The sequence below is a fragment of the Serinus canaria genome, chromosome 1A, assembly GCF_022539315.1.
Source record: "Serinus canaria isolate serCan28SL12 chromosome 1A, serCan2020, whole genome shotgun sequence".
Taxonomy (NCBI): domain Eukaryota; kingdom Metazoa; phylum Chordata; class Aves; order Passeriformes; family Fringillidae; genus Serinus; species Serinus canaria.
This window is the reverse complement of record NC_066314.1, coordinates 19,775,029-19,789,819: the sequence shown is the minus strand read 5'-3', so window position 1 is coordinate 19,789,819 and position 14,791 is coordinate 19,775,029. Positions and strand designations below refer to the sequence as shown.

Below are 14,791 nucleotides of genomic sequence, written 5' to 3'. Positions count from 1 at the left end.
CTTTTTTTTTCTTGTCTTACATTGTAGAAGGCTTATATTAGTACTGACATTCAATCTTATCAATAGTAAAAATTATCTGCTATAGAGGAAATTGCTTGTTCCAGGAGTTTTCAGAGCTCTTGTTTGATGCCTTTAGTGCAGAAAAAACAAAAGCTAGCAATTTCTCTTCCAGTGAGGATCAGTAATTTCTTGTGTGTTCTTTTTACCTTATCTCTGAAAATCAAAAGATAGGGGGTTAATATAATAGACCTAGACTTGAATATTAGGCACCATACCTCCTTGGAAAAAATGGCTGAAAAAAGCACTAAAAATAATTATAAAAGTTTTTTTCCTACAAGTATGCATCTTTTTATGATATTTTCAGGACTAAAGGGAAGAGGAGATTGTGATTTTCCAAAAGAAAAGCCTAGCCTCATAATTTTCCCAGATTGTTCGAGTTTTTTTGTTAAACAGGAAACAGAACAGGTGAGGAAAACATATAAGCATCATAAGATGCAAATGTCTGCTGCCCCTTTGTGGCTGTTTTTAGAGTCTCTTGAGGTTTTCAAACAAATGTAATTAATATCTCATTAAATATCATAAATTAGCACAACATATATTTGAATCCTGTGTAATTTTTTTAAGTTCAGTCTAGATCATAAACAGGTCATGTTAGGACTATTTCAACTGTAAAGGACATTATAGTAGTGAGCATACACAGTGAGAAGCAGAAACTGTGGTTGTGATACTGAAAGATAAAAATGAGTCTGTAAAGTGTTGAGTGAAGTGTCATACTTCTTTGATTTTTTAAAAAAGACCTGGGCATTTCCAATCAGTTTGTACTCATTTTTATTTATTGATCTAATAAAAATTGATATCTTTTCTTGCAACCTGGTATATTAGTATATACCTACAGTTTGAGGGATTTGTTTAGAGCCTAAAATTTCCTTAGTCAGAGAAGGGATTTTACCACAGGCACATCTGGTATCCTGATTTGTGCAAGGACACTGGAGAATACAAAGTGTCAGCAAGATGTACAGGGGGGAAGATAGATTGGCCTGGATGGCTCCTGCCAATGGCTTCAATAGAGGGAAGAATCTGGAATCCAGGCAAACCTAGAGACAGGCAGAAAGAGACCAGATTAACCACAGGAGGTACCTGAGAAATACTCTGCATGTTCATTGGCAATATGTTTCCACGTTAACTTTTGGTTTACTACTTTCATTTACAAAAATTCTCTTCCAATTTCTCATAATACACTGTGTGAGGTGCTGAGTTCCTTCAATGCTTTCTAATTGCAATGAGAATCAAAAAATATTTTCCATTCTGCCTGAAGTTCAAAGACAATCCCCTGATTGTTTCTGTCTACAAGCAGCCTGTTTTCCCCTACCACAATGTGCAATGTTCAGGACTCAGACAATCTGAGACACAGCACAGCTCCAGGCCAGCTGGCCACGTTTTTGTGCGTATATCCACTGCAAGAGCCAAACTCACTCTGTGGAGGAAGCCTAAAGGACACCTTCCATAACAGTCAGGACTGGGAAGTTAAGCATAATTTGAAATTTATGGAGCATAAACTCTTGCACTTGGCATTGCCAGGAATCAGGTCTTGATGTATTCCATGGTGGTTTAACCCCAGCTGGCAGCTCAGCCCCACACAGCCCCCCAGTGGGATGGGGGACTGAATCAGAAGAGTGCAAGTGAGGAAGCTCCTGTCTTGAGATAAAGACAGTTTAACAGGTGAAGCAAAGCTGCACTCAAAGCAAAACAAAGAATTCATTCACTGCTTCCCATGGGCAGGTAGGTGTCAGGCCATTCCCAGGAAAGCACAGCTCCATAGCACCTAGCAGTTACTTGGGAAGACAAATAACATCACTCCAAACATCCTCTTCTTTCTTCTCCCCCCAGTTCTCTATGCTGAGCATGACACCATATGGTCTGGAAAATATCTTGGGTCAATTGGGGTCACCTGGCCTGGCTGTGCCCCCTCCCAGCTCCTTCTGCATCCCCAGCCTCCTTGCTGGTGGGGTTGGGTGAGCAGCAGGAAAGGCCTTGACTCTGTGTAAGCACTGCCCAGCAGTAACAAAAACATAAAAACATCCCTGTGTTACCAACACTGTTTCCAGCATAAATCCAAACCACAGCCTCACACTACCTGCTTGAAGAAAATTAACTCTATCCCAGACAAAACCAGCACACATGTCTGCTACCCTCATTAAGGAAAATAAATACCTTTAGTAGCTTTAAAGGCTTTTCTTAGCAGCTCTTTGCTGAAAAGCTCTTTACTGATTTTACCTGAGAAAAACCCAAAATGACTGTCCTCAAAGGACAGTCTTTTGAGTTACTAGCACCTACATCTCAGGTCTATCTGTAGATGATCCTAATTTTTAGTATCAGTCTAACACAGAAATGCTATTTTCAAAAAGCTGTTTGCATAAAAAAGCACACATAAAGCCTATAAACCTCTGTGCTTTCATTCTCTGCAAATGGAACAGTAATATTTTGAAAGATACAGGATATTATAGCTCTTCATATTATGTAAAGCATTCTTATACTGAATCCTGGCAGAGTTTATGTTTTCTTCACATATTTAAATTCCCACCTAAATTTAAGCCAGTCACATGTATAAAATTATTTTTCTTTTTTTTTCTTTTTTTTTTTTTTGACAGGATCACACAATTTTTGAAGATTATTTTCTGATTTGGTGCTTTGTTTCTGAGAAACATGCAGTTCCTAAAGATGTTTATTGTGGTGTATTGTGGGCAATATAGATTTCACAGTTGGGTTCCTGGTCTAGTTTAGCCCCTGCTCAACACCCAGGTAAGAAAGGTTTCATAAAGCCTTAGATCTCCTTGGATTGTTTTATCCTTAATTTTTGAAATATGTCAACATCCTTTGAAAAGCCACTATTGCAATAGATTTACAGAAATTAATCCTGCACAGTGTCCACATTGCTATCCCTTAGCCTGAATATGAAGAAAAATTCTATTTTTTTTTTAACATATGAGACATTTCCAACATTAAGTTCCACTTGCTCTTGCACTATGGAATTTTTTTTATGAAATACAGGGGGAGCTGATAGCTTTAGAGAGCACATCTGTAAATAAACATTCCATGGCTAAGATACTCTGAACCCTGTTTACTTCAATACTTTACAGCAATATAAAGCTGTACACTGCATTCCTGAATTTAAACAGAAAAGGGGCCAAATAAGGAATATTAAATGCCAATGTTTGTTATAAATACTTTTCAAATGTGCATAGACAGCATCTCAAGTATACAAAGCAATAAGCACATCTCTTGACATCCTTGCTGTTTACACAAATATATAGCTACACCATCACTCTACTGTTTTGACACAAGTTGTCAACACTTTTCCCTCAGTGCTATTGATGATAATTGTTATAAATCTAAGGACTGTGATGCCTCTCAAGAGTCCATCCAGCCTGTTTCCCAAACCTAAGTGACAAGGATGATTTGGTGTTACCAAAGAAAGGTGGGGTGGGAGTTCATTGATGGTACCTCTCAATGTGTATATTTTGAATAAAACCTTTCTACCAAAGTATTAGCTTTTCTTTTTAAATATTATTCATGGGCTTTACTGTTCAGAAGCTTAAATACCACTCACAGGAGTAAAACCAAATGAAATGCTTTGTCATGGCAAGTTAGTCTAGGAGCTAGGTACACCATGTGTGCAATTCTGATCAGTTTCACTAGCTCCAGTAGGTGCTGCAGAGGTGTCTGCAGCAGTTCACCAGAGTAAGAATTCTTCCTTAAAGTATAAATGGCTTTAGCTTAATATGAACAAAGCCAGTACTGGTGACACACTGAGTTCACAGTCTGAGTGAAAAAGCAGAATTACATTTTTCATAAAATCCTGTATCCCACCTTCTCAACTGATGAGCTTCTTATCAAACCACAGCATTTCTCAAACTTCAGAGGGAAAGATTCAGTGGTACTTTGCATTTCTAGCAATAAGCTTATACTAGATCATAGTTGATATTTCTGAATACAAACAATTAGTTGTTTTATCAACCAAGTCTTTTCACAAATATCCTCCAGCCCTTTAATTAATAAACCGCTCAGAAAATCCAGCTCCATTTGAAATTCCATCCAAAAAATGGCCTTGGCGCAAAAGAAAAGGAAGTCAGTCAGGTAGGATTTAATTTTTTAATGAAAGATTCCATATCCAAAAGAACAGTAGAGCTTTGAAATAAAAATTTCAAGGCCAATACTTGCATTATTTATACCTGCAATTATACTACTTATATTAGTGGAATAATAGATTTGTAAAACTGTTGTTAAAATCAGTCTTTGTGAGGACTGCATATTAAATATGTTACATATGTCATAAGTTACATATTTCTGTGGTAGTCCTGTAGCATATTTTAAAAGTCTATGATGTTTCAGAGATATGAGTTTGGCCTGTTTATCAAGCTTTTTGCTATATAAAGAGAATATCTTACTAATTCTTGGTTAGTTGGAATAAATCTTATGAAATTACATATTCATGTCATATATGTTTGAGTCTCCAGCAGGCTCAGAATTTCTCTTCCTCCTTTCCCAAATGTGTTTTTCACAGGGCAGTTGTGCATCTCCTTGCTTAACCATTCCTTTCTTCTCTATTACAAAAGGTGTCTAAAGAGAGAAACAGAAATAGAAATCAAGAATTACAAACATTAAAAATTAAAATGCCATACAGATTAAAGAATGGACCACCTACCTCATGAATTAGGCCTACAGCAGCTGTTCTTAAAATACCTTGACTCAGTACTCAGAATTAATGGACCTGGTCTCTTGTTCCTGCTTTCTTCATCTTTCCTGCACCAGGAAAGCAGATCTTTCTTCACAGTTCTTGTTTTCATTGACATCATTTTCAACATGGAAATTTTCTTGTCAGTAGAATGCAGCAAACCTCATGTTGCAATATTCAGTGAAGAAATGTCATGTAGATTTTATAGTGGAAAGGCATGCCCTCATTTGCCAACTGTTTTTTTATTTGAAAGCAGGTTTTCAAATAATCATTGACAGGACCAAGGGAGGAGGATTCATGCAGTAATAATTTGCAATTCTTTCATAAGTAGCATTATAAACTTGAAAAAGTCTGATAACTCAAGAGGGAGAATATAGTGGAAAGGGAAAACATGGAAGATTCATCCAATCCACAGGAGATCCTAGCAGTATGCAGATTTTTTTATATTTTGAAAATAGCAGCCATAATTTACTTTCAGTGTTACTTATAGAAAAATGCTTGTATTATATATAAATAATTAAAAGTTCTCTGGCTTCATAAGGTTACATGTATGGTGAATTGACTTTGGCTGCCTAACAGACACCCATCCAGGTGCTCTCACCCTCCTCCTTCCCAGCAGGACAAGGGAAGAAAATAAGAGGAAAAAAGAAACCTGATGAGTCTATGTAAGGACAGGGAGATCGCTTACCAAGTACCATTGCAGGACCAACACATTTCACTTGGGGAAAATTTATTTTATTCTCAATTAAATTAGATTTAATTAGAAAAAAAATTAAAACAGCACCTTCCCCCCACCCATCCTCTTTTCCTAGGTCCAGCTTCATTCCTTTATTCCCAATTCTTCTACCCCTCCTAACCTTCAAGCTGCACAGAGAAATGAAGAATTGGGGTCAATCCAAAACAGCTCCTTTTTGCCAATCCTTGTTCTTCACACTTTTCCCCTGTTTCAATGTGTGTCCTTCCAAGGGGTTGCACTCCTTCAGAAATATCTGCTCCCATGTGGTCTCTCCAGAAGATGCAGTCCTTCAGGAAATATCCATCTGCTCCACAGTGCTCCTCTACAGGCTGCAAAGTCTCTGCTCCAGCACCTGAAGCACTTCTTTCCCTCCTCCTTCTTTGACCATGATGTCACAGGGCTGTTCATCACATTTTTTCCCTCACCCCTCATTGCCACAAGGTTTTTTCCCTTTTGTAAAACACATTCTCCCAGAGGCACTGCCAGCATGGCTGAGAGGCTCAGCTGTGCCATGTGTGAATCAGCTGGAGGCACCTGGAACTGTTCATGTCCATCACAGCACAGCCACAGCCCCTCCAGAGCCACAGACACTGCTCCACAGCCCCTGTGGCCAGGGCCTGGACACCTGCACCTAGGACAACTTCGAGTTTCCAGAATTAGTAATGTCTTCTGCTGCCAACACGAGCAGCTTCTTGTCTTCTCAGGGTAATGCAACTTTCATTCAAATGGTGGCACAATGAAAACGATTGGGAATTAAAGGGCAGGAATAATTAACATAAATACCAGGCTTCAGATCATGCTGCCAAACAAGATAACCAAGGAGAATAATGAGAAAAGAAGTTGATGTATGTTATGTTGAAATGATAAGAAAATTATATGGTTACATGATCTAAGCATTTATCAACCAGAATGAATACCACTAGGGTGAGATATGAAAGCGTGAAGTGCATCTCTGTTCTGATGGAAAGCAGCAGAAAGTTGATAGGGCCCCCACCAAATTCCATCATTTGGAGCTGGAGCAGGTTTAGTCCTGCTGACAGACCTAGAACAACAGTCAGGAACCAACCAAGAATGAAACATCCTACACACAGATCCCTACAGATCAGGTACACAAGTGGGTCCACATGGCCCAAGTGTGCTGAGCATGACAACTGGGCCTGAGGATCTCAAAGACTGGACTCATTGCTCATAGATCACCTGTGAAATGCACAAGAACTTCCAATATGCCCGTGCTAAATATATAATATAATTAAAGAATCAAAAAAGGAAATATGAACACTTTGCACACTGTAGAAAGGCCTGATAATCTGTCACTGACCACTAATTGCATTTGTGTCCATGGGCTCCAAAAGCTGTGCAGCAATAGACATTGCAAACTTGTCTGCACATCTCCAGCACAGCCACAAAACCTGAGGCCCCAGCCTTGGCTTCAACATTCTATAGACATTAGGAAATCATAGACTCATAGAATCATTTAGGTTGGGAAAAAATTCAAGATCATTTAGTTCAGCATTTGACCAAACACCACTGTGTCAGCTAAACCGTAGCATTAAATGACGTGTCCAGGGATGGTGATCCACCACCTCCCTGGGCAGCCTGTTCCAATGCCAGACCATCCTTTTGGAGAAGAAAGTCCTCCTGATGTCTGATCTGAACCTGCTCTGGCACAGCTTGAGGCCATTTCCCCTTGACCTGTCACTTGCTGCCTGGGAGAACAGACCAACAGCCCCCTTCCTACAACCTCTTTTAGGGCAGCTGTAGAGAGCAGTTAGGTCTCCCTTCAGCCTCCTTTTCTCCAGGCTAATCACCCACATCTCCCTCAGCCACTTCTCACAGGACAACCTCTAGACCCTTCACTGGCTTTGCTGCCCTTCTCTGGACATGCTAAATATTAGTAGAAGTTTTATAGGAATAAAGTTAGCTGGCAAGGGGCCATCATAGTAGTGATGATAAAATTTGCTGCAGGGACCCTCTGCAGACAACACTTCTATTACAGCTGAACAAATACATTGTGAATAACTGGATGGATCAATCTTGCTTCTGTTCAAGAGCTGTGGAAGAGTAGCTTACAGTTTCTTTAATTATATAATTACATTTGTTGCTCAAAGTCACATAGTGGATAATTAGATGAACAAGATTTGCTCTGAAGGTTCACGCAAGCAACTCACACCAACATCTGCAGTTTTAAAAGTTTCACCTAGATTTCCTTGCTCCTGTAGGTCATGTGTGATTGGATCTGACTCGTGCCAGTAAGAATGGAATTGCTCTTGGAATCCAGAATGTGATGTGAAGATTTACTTAAAATTCAAAACATAGATTGATCAGACGTTCTCCAACAACACTTGTGTGAACATTCCTGCCTTTACAAAAGACTACAGAGACTATCCCAAGTAACAAAAATGTCTTAATTATTTCCACCTTTATTTTCACCATATATTTATGGATTAGATGAGAAATATTTGTTGACATCAATGCTAAATTTTAAGTGAAAAAGGCATATAAATACTGTGAAAATATCTGAGCAATAATCTGTTTTCCCTGCACTCACTGTAGAGACAGTTAGATACTGAAGCACTCAAATGTAATGCTTTGACAATTAAAATTATATAGTTTTTCCCTCCTACACAATTTTTTAAAGCTTTTAGGTGACATTTTCTTCAAGAGTACATGCTGTACCCTACATTTAGGAATGGAAAATTTGTAAAATTTCTAAAAGTGGGAAAATGTGTATTTTTAAGGTTATTTTCAAAGTTTAATATTGGAATTTAAAATGCTAACCCTTCCTCCTTGAAGCAAGCCAGGTCTTAGGTCTTAATCGAAGAAAATCAGAAATGTAGATGAAACCCAGAAAGGAACCAGATTTAATATTATTATTATGTTATAAGGAAAAATCCCTTATCTGTAAGGACAGTCATTTGTCTTTTCCTTTTTCTCAATACCTTTTCCAGAATTATCCATGTGTAGTAAGAGTAGGGGTAATACCTAGAATAATGCCATTAGAAAAAGAAAAATCATCACCAAGCTACCAAAAAATTAACAGTTAGCCTTATAAGACCAAGAAAAAGTAATACAAAAAAAGTAGAATCTACATCACTTCTGTATCTCTAGAAAAATTCTGGAAATGTGTTTCAACTTAATCATCTACCAGTGGCAAGATCATTGCTAAAATGAAATTGTTGGCAGCATCACAGAAAAGATGAAACTGGGGTTAACACACCTGTGGTATAATTTCTTCTACTCTGTGCAACTCCACCTGCCAAGGAAGAGTAAATGCACCAGCAGCAAATCTCAGCCTGGAGAATAGGAAGTCATTTCAGTCAAGGAATATCCAAACTGCTGTAACTTTTATCTTCATTTGTTCAAAAAATATCCTCAGAAGAAGCAGGCAGGATTTTTAGTTCACTGAACTTTCTGCTCCTCACCATGAGTACACAAAAGTTCAGAAAAAAAACCCAGTTGTTCAGCTCTCAAGCTACCAGGCCCCAAGATCTCCAATTTCTCTAAAAATCACAGCAACAAAGAAGTAAAGCAAAATTTTGATGCTGAAAATTTCCACATTATGGGTGACTCTATTTCTTAATAATTGAACATGCATGTTTGTTGTGCAGAATGAAAGGTGAGAGCCAAAGACCATTTTCTTTCCTACAATGCAAATTCTCAAAGAAATAACATATAGGTTAAACATATTTAACTTTGGTAGGTTTAACCTATAATACATTATAGATTAAACATATTTCTTTTTAGCTCTGTCCAGTCTTCTGGTTTATATTTTGCTGAACTCTCTTGGGTCAAAGAAACAGCACAAAAATATTCACATTTTGTTTTCATTTAGGGAGACAGGGATTTCCAGGGCCCGTCCTAAGCCTGGAGAGAAGGAGCTTCCCATGATGTCTTGTCCTGGAAGGACACAGCAACAGGCCAGTCTGGAAATGTTTGCAACAAATAATTTTAGACTCAAATTGACAACCTGCCCAACCTAGTTCTTTCAGCAGAATCAACTGTATCCAAATAATTTCCTACAGTTGTTTAACCTCATCTTTAAAACCTTGTCTAATTTCTTTAAACTTCTTATCTAGCCCATACTTAAAATTCTGAACACCACAAGTGCCTTTGGCCACCTTTCTGAGGGTTTATTTGTTCTGACTGTTAAAAATTTCTCCATGTTAAACCCAAATTTCCCTTGCTAGAATTTATGGCTATTTCTTGTCTCCAGTGAATATGGAGAATGCTTTCTTCTTTTCCTCTTCACCTATTTTACAATTTATCTTTTATGTCCTGAAAAATAGATTTCCCTTCAGATTCTGTTCTTTAAGCTAAAATACATGTTCAAGAAAATTAAAGGGAGAATCCTGTATTCCAATCCCATCAGGAAAAGAAATTAAAGTCTCCAGAAAAGCTATGGTGACATCTGGTGAGCTTGAGCACTTTTTATCTGGGAAATTGTTATGTCTGCCTCCTGGCTTTCCTCCTTTCGAAAAATATTTTATTATTGTAGCAAAAAATTCTTTAGTTTCTTTATCAGTGAAGAAGGGTTTTTTGGTTCTCAGATTAATTTGTTTTTTGTATTCTGCATTTTTAATTAGCAGCTCTCTCCTTCAAAGCATATATTTTATCAGATTATGGACATTAATAGAGCACAGTATCAAGTTTGCCATGTCACATTCTTTAGCCATGAAAATAAGTTATTGCATGACTTATGGAGGACTATACACTCTAAAAATAGTCAAGATGAAAAGACTTGTTAAGGAAATTATATTAACCAAGATACATAGGAAAGAAAGCATCTCAATTATAACTAGATTTTAAAAGCAGTATTACTGTTACCTTGTTTCAGCAAGAAAATTAATCTTTAAAATAGATCTCATCTGATGAAAGTCTCTTAAGGCTGTGACCTATTCAGGTGACAGTTTAATCTATAAAGGTTGCATTTAAGTTTAAATAAACCATTTTTCTTGCCACTATAATAGACTAAGAGCTCATGGTCCGTGAATTGTAAAGAGAAGTAACTTACTGGAGAATGGATGGTTATTTCTTCAGTTGCATTAACTCTACTTGCATGAATTTGTGCCAGCTCAAATTTCAGTATAGAGTGTTCAGGACATAGCTCATTTCCTAGCACCTTGACTTCATGTTTCATGTCACTCTTGTTCATACAACCCTCATCCAATGACCCTTTGCATTCTCCCAGCTAGCAGGTGAGCTGTGCTTGTTCTGGGAGCTGCATAGGCAGAACTGCCTTTGGAGGACATTACTGACACTGCAGGTTTTGCAGCCTACCCATTAATAACATTTAGATTCAATGCCAGCAGGTAAGAGAAGAAAAAAGTTGTTGTTTCTGGATGCTTTGGGGGCTGGAAGGGAGGGACACTCTGCAAATGATCTGGGGTTAAGCCATGGTTTCTGCACCCAGTGCTGGAGTTAGAGGGATTATCTATGCCACTGCTTTCTGCCCCTCACCAGCAATGATTCCTGGGTATTTAAACTGTTATCCTGAAAGACTCTAAAATCCTTCTTTCAGGTTATTGCTCTTGACATTTGAAGTTAATTTCTTGCCTTTTCCCTTGTACTTCTCTGCAGCCAGCTTATTTTGCCTTCGATCTATCATCTTCCCCTCAGTGTTTCATTTAATTTTTTACCAGGTCAAAGCAGCTGATTACAACCTTTTTAAGATAGCTAAAACCAGAAGGAATAATTAAATTAGCCCACATTACCAGATTGCTAACCAGAAACAATGCTGTCACCTGGCAACTTTCCAAACAGAACTAGATGAATGGGACAGATCAGGGTCTCTACTTGACACGATTCAAGGCCAGCCTGGGGACACGACAGAACAGGAGTTAGGAATGCCTTGCACTGATCCCAAAGGCAAATACCCACAGAGCCAGTGTAACTCTCATGGCTGGCACCTTGAAGGAGGTGTCTGTGAAAGCACAAAGCTCCTGGCCACTCATGTGCAGAGAGTTCTGGTTTCAGGAGACACTGTTTACACTCTTGAGGGTTATTGTGAGTGAGGTGATCCCTGCTTTAGAAGCAGCACTACAGACCTCACTGTAAGTTTGAAACTCCAATGATGTCAGGTGCCAGGAACAGACAAGGGACCATCAATCAGCAATTTGCCTTGTGATCTTGTGTCTTCACATGAATTTTAACTAGTTAATAGCTAAATTGAGAGAAAAAGGAAAATGTTTTCTAGAATGTGTATTTCAGGGGATCAGCCCTGTTTCTGTTTGGAGGATGTATTTTGAAACCTCAGAGGAGTGTTTACCTGGAAGGCCCAGTGGTAGACTCTAGGAACAGGGCAGGGCTGTGTTGAGTACTGTGCCATCAGGGAAGCCCTAGGTGGCACAGCTAACTCTAACAAAGAAAATTCAATCCCTCGTGTTGCAGGCAATAACATCACATTCCACTTCCCAGCAGAGTCATCTCAAAAATAGTCCCATGTTAAATGCTTGTGATATCAATGATTTTCCTGTACTAACACTCAACTGTGTCACTACAGATATGAGGTGCATTATGCACCAATAGACTGTGCAAATATTTAGATAGGATTTGGAATAATAAAATAAATAAAATCCACTGCTAAATCATAAATCTTCTGTTTTATCATCTTTTATATTAATGTGAATTATCTGCAATAACAATACCATGCCAATCATCTTTTATACTAATATAATAAAGTAACTGATGCATTTTACTTTTGCTGAGCATTTGCAGTTTTGTGTCTGTAACTTCTAGTGACATGAATGAGACTGAGGTTATGGATGGTGTTTGATTTTCTTTCATACACCATATAAAGTGTGACACGTTGCAAGCACTGTTGCCATCTTTTTTATAAAAGTTGAACCTACATTCCTGCTTAATTTACTTCAGCATGTCCTATGGAATTACTATTCTTCTTCAGAAGAGCTGTGACATATGATATTGCAGAAAGAATTTAGATGACTGCAAACAGGATGTCTTGCCACAACAAGCCAGTGTACAACCCTCTGTCACTTTCTGTCAGAGAAGTGTGACAGGCATTGATGAGGACCATGCCTTTTTCTCTCCAGGCCACTAGAGCAGCAGGCAGTAAGGGGAGGGAGGGGCAGGCAGAGGGAGAAATGAAGGCACAAATTTCTAATTAATCCTTCATGCCCCACATTTTCTGTCTTGGTGATCTCTATTTGGTCTGGCAGTGATAGAGTTATCTGTCTTAGGAGCCTGTATGCTGGTGCATCTTGGATCTCTGACCAGACCAGTGTTGATGACACAACAGTGTCCCACTTTCAGCTGAACTGCACAGTGAGTAGGCTACTGGTAGGTGAGAAACTGAGCAGGGACTAAGCCAGGTCAGCCAACCTGAGCTGGCCAATGGGATATTCCACACCACATGAAATTGTTTTCAGCAACAAAATCTGAAGGAAAGAAAGACTAAAGGGTGACGTTTGTGTTTGTGGCATTACACATGCCGAGGTTCTGCTTTCCAACCACTGAAAAGTAATGTATAAATGCCTTTTTTTTTTTTTCTTGCATATTCAGCTTTTCTTCAACTATTTTTACATTGTTTTGATCTCAATATATTGATATTTTCACTTGTCTAATTTCTCCTCATTCTAGGGGGAAAGGGGAGTGAGCAAGCAGGTGAGTGAATTCTCAGCTGCTGGCTAGGGTCAACCCACTGCATAAGCTTTATGATTTTCATCTAAGTCACAGCAACTCTGATACCGGGCTTCAGATCAACCCTGGCTTTGTTTTTATCAACAACATAAAACAGCAACAGCTGCCATTGTATAAGCTCAGTAAGACACTTGCAGGAGTGTCACAAAGCCAACATTTCTGTGACTGGTTTCTTGCTAAATTTAGCAACAGTGTTAGACTCTCATGAGTTAACTGCTGTTGAATGTTTTCTTCAAAGCATACAATGCAAATATGCTCTGCATCAGCAGTTGCAGTATAAACCTGCTTATTTCATATATTTCTTCACAAACATCTACACTATACAATGCAAAAAAAATCCTTTACTCTCAGCTTCTGTTCTCAAGTTCAGCTTTTTCACATGTTCTGTAGCACTGAATCAAAGATATTTATTCATTTACTTTACCCAACATTAAATAGTCTGTCTACCTTTCCTTTCCAAGAAGCCAATACAAGAGAGCACTGTGCGCATGTAGCATTTATATGTTTTGCTACATTTAAGTATCAGGTGCTTTTTATTTCCTTATAACTATTGTATACAGCACCTAGTCAGCACATTGCAGCAGGTAACTCTTGGGCAGCTGTGATTACTTAGTTCCCAAATTCAACATTTTTCCTGAAAAAGGCAATTTTAGCTAGATGTCCACCACCTTACTCTTGTGTGTTTATCCACTTCTGGAAGGAAATAAGGTCTCTTTTCTGCTTTGCACTGAGCTGTTTTAATCATGTTTTTCAAAGGAACAAAGAAAAGCTTTATTAGGTTAGCAAATATAACCCTGGCTTCAGCTAGGGTAGAGTTAATTTCTTTTCACAAGCTGTTACAGTGCCATATTTTGGATTTATAATGGGAATGGTGCTGATAACACCCTGATGTTTTGGGGTTTTGCTAATTCATGTTTATTCTTAGTCAGCACTTCCCCCCCACCCCCAGTCTCGTGCTCTGCCAGTGAGGACACATGCAAATTAAAATCCAGCCTAGGAGGAAGCACAGCTGGGACTGTAGGACAGGTGACCCAAACTGACCAAAGCAATATTCAGCACCCTAGACATCATGCCCAGAATATAAACTGGGGGAGTTACCCTGTTACCCTCAAGGGCAGCCAATCTGGGTTTGGGAAGGGGGTCTGGGATCAGCCAGTTGGTCTTGAGCAATTGCACTGTGCATCACTTGGATTTTTTTTCTTTTTTATTATCATTGTTTTTTACATTTATTGCTGTTTTTTTACTTTATTTTCAATTAGTAAATTGTTCTTATCACAGCATACAAGTTTTACTTTGCTTGTCCTCACCATTCCACCAGGGTGGGAGGAAAAAGGGGAGTGAGTGAGCAGCTGCATAGTGTTTCATCTCCAGCTGGGCTTAAAACCACAACAAGCCCATTATCTTTTAAATCACGATTTTAAGACAAGGCTTTGGGAGCCCAGCTTCTGGTATTTGAACAACTGAGACTGACAGTCCTGCATCACACAACTGCATAAATAAGGAAGACATAGTGACAAATGAATAATTTCTCAGATTATAATCTATTACACATAATCCTTTTTTCTTTTTCTGAGTCAGGCACTTTCTTAGATATAGCTTTCACACTTCACAGGTTCACAAAATTATAGCACAAAAAAAAATATTGCCTGTAAGCACAAGTGAAACTT

The 14,791-nt window shown here is 38.5% G+C and overlaps 1 long non-coding RNA gene across 4 annotated transcripts in view; it reads left to right on the top strand.

Moving 5' to 3' along the window:
- The window catches only part of LOC127059140 (uncharacterized), a 31,990-nt gene extending 19,862 nt beyond the window's left edge, over nucleotides 1–12,128 (top strand). For 3 of the 4 annotated variants that reach the window (XR_007776614.1, XR_007776616.1, XR_007776615.1), the window contains 2 exons: nucleotides 2,649–2,799; nucleotides 7,688–12,128. This is a non-coding gene — a long non-coding RNA (uncharacterized LOC127059140). The remainder of the gene's footprint in view (nucleotides 1–2,648; nucleotides 2,800–7,687) is intronic. The other variant, XR_007776617.1, reaches the window with a different exon arrangement.
- The last annotated feature ends 2,663 nt before the right edge of the window (nucleotides 12,129–14,791 follow it).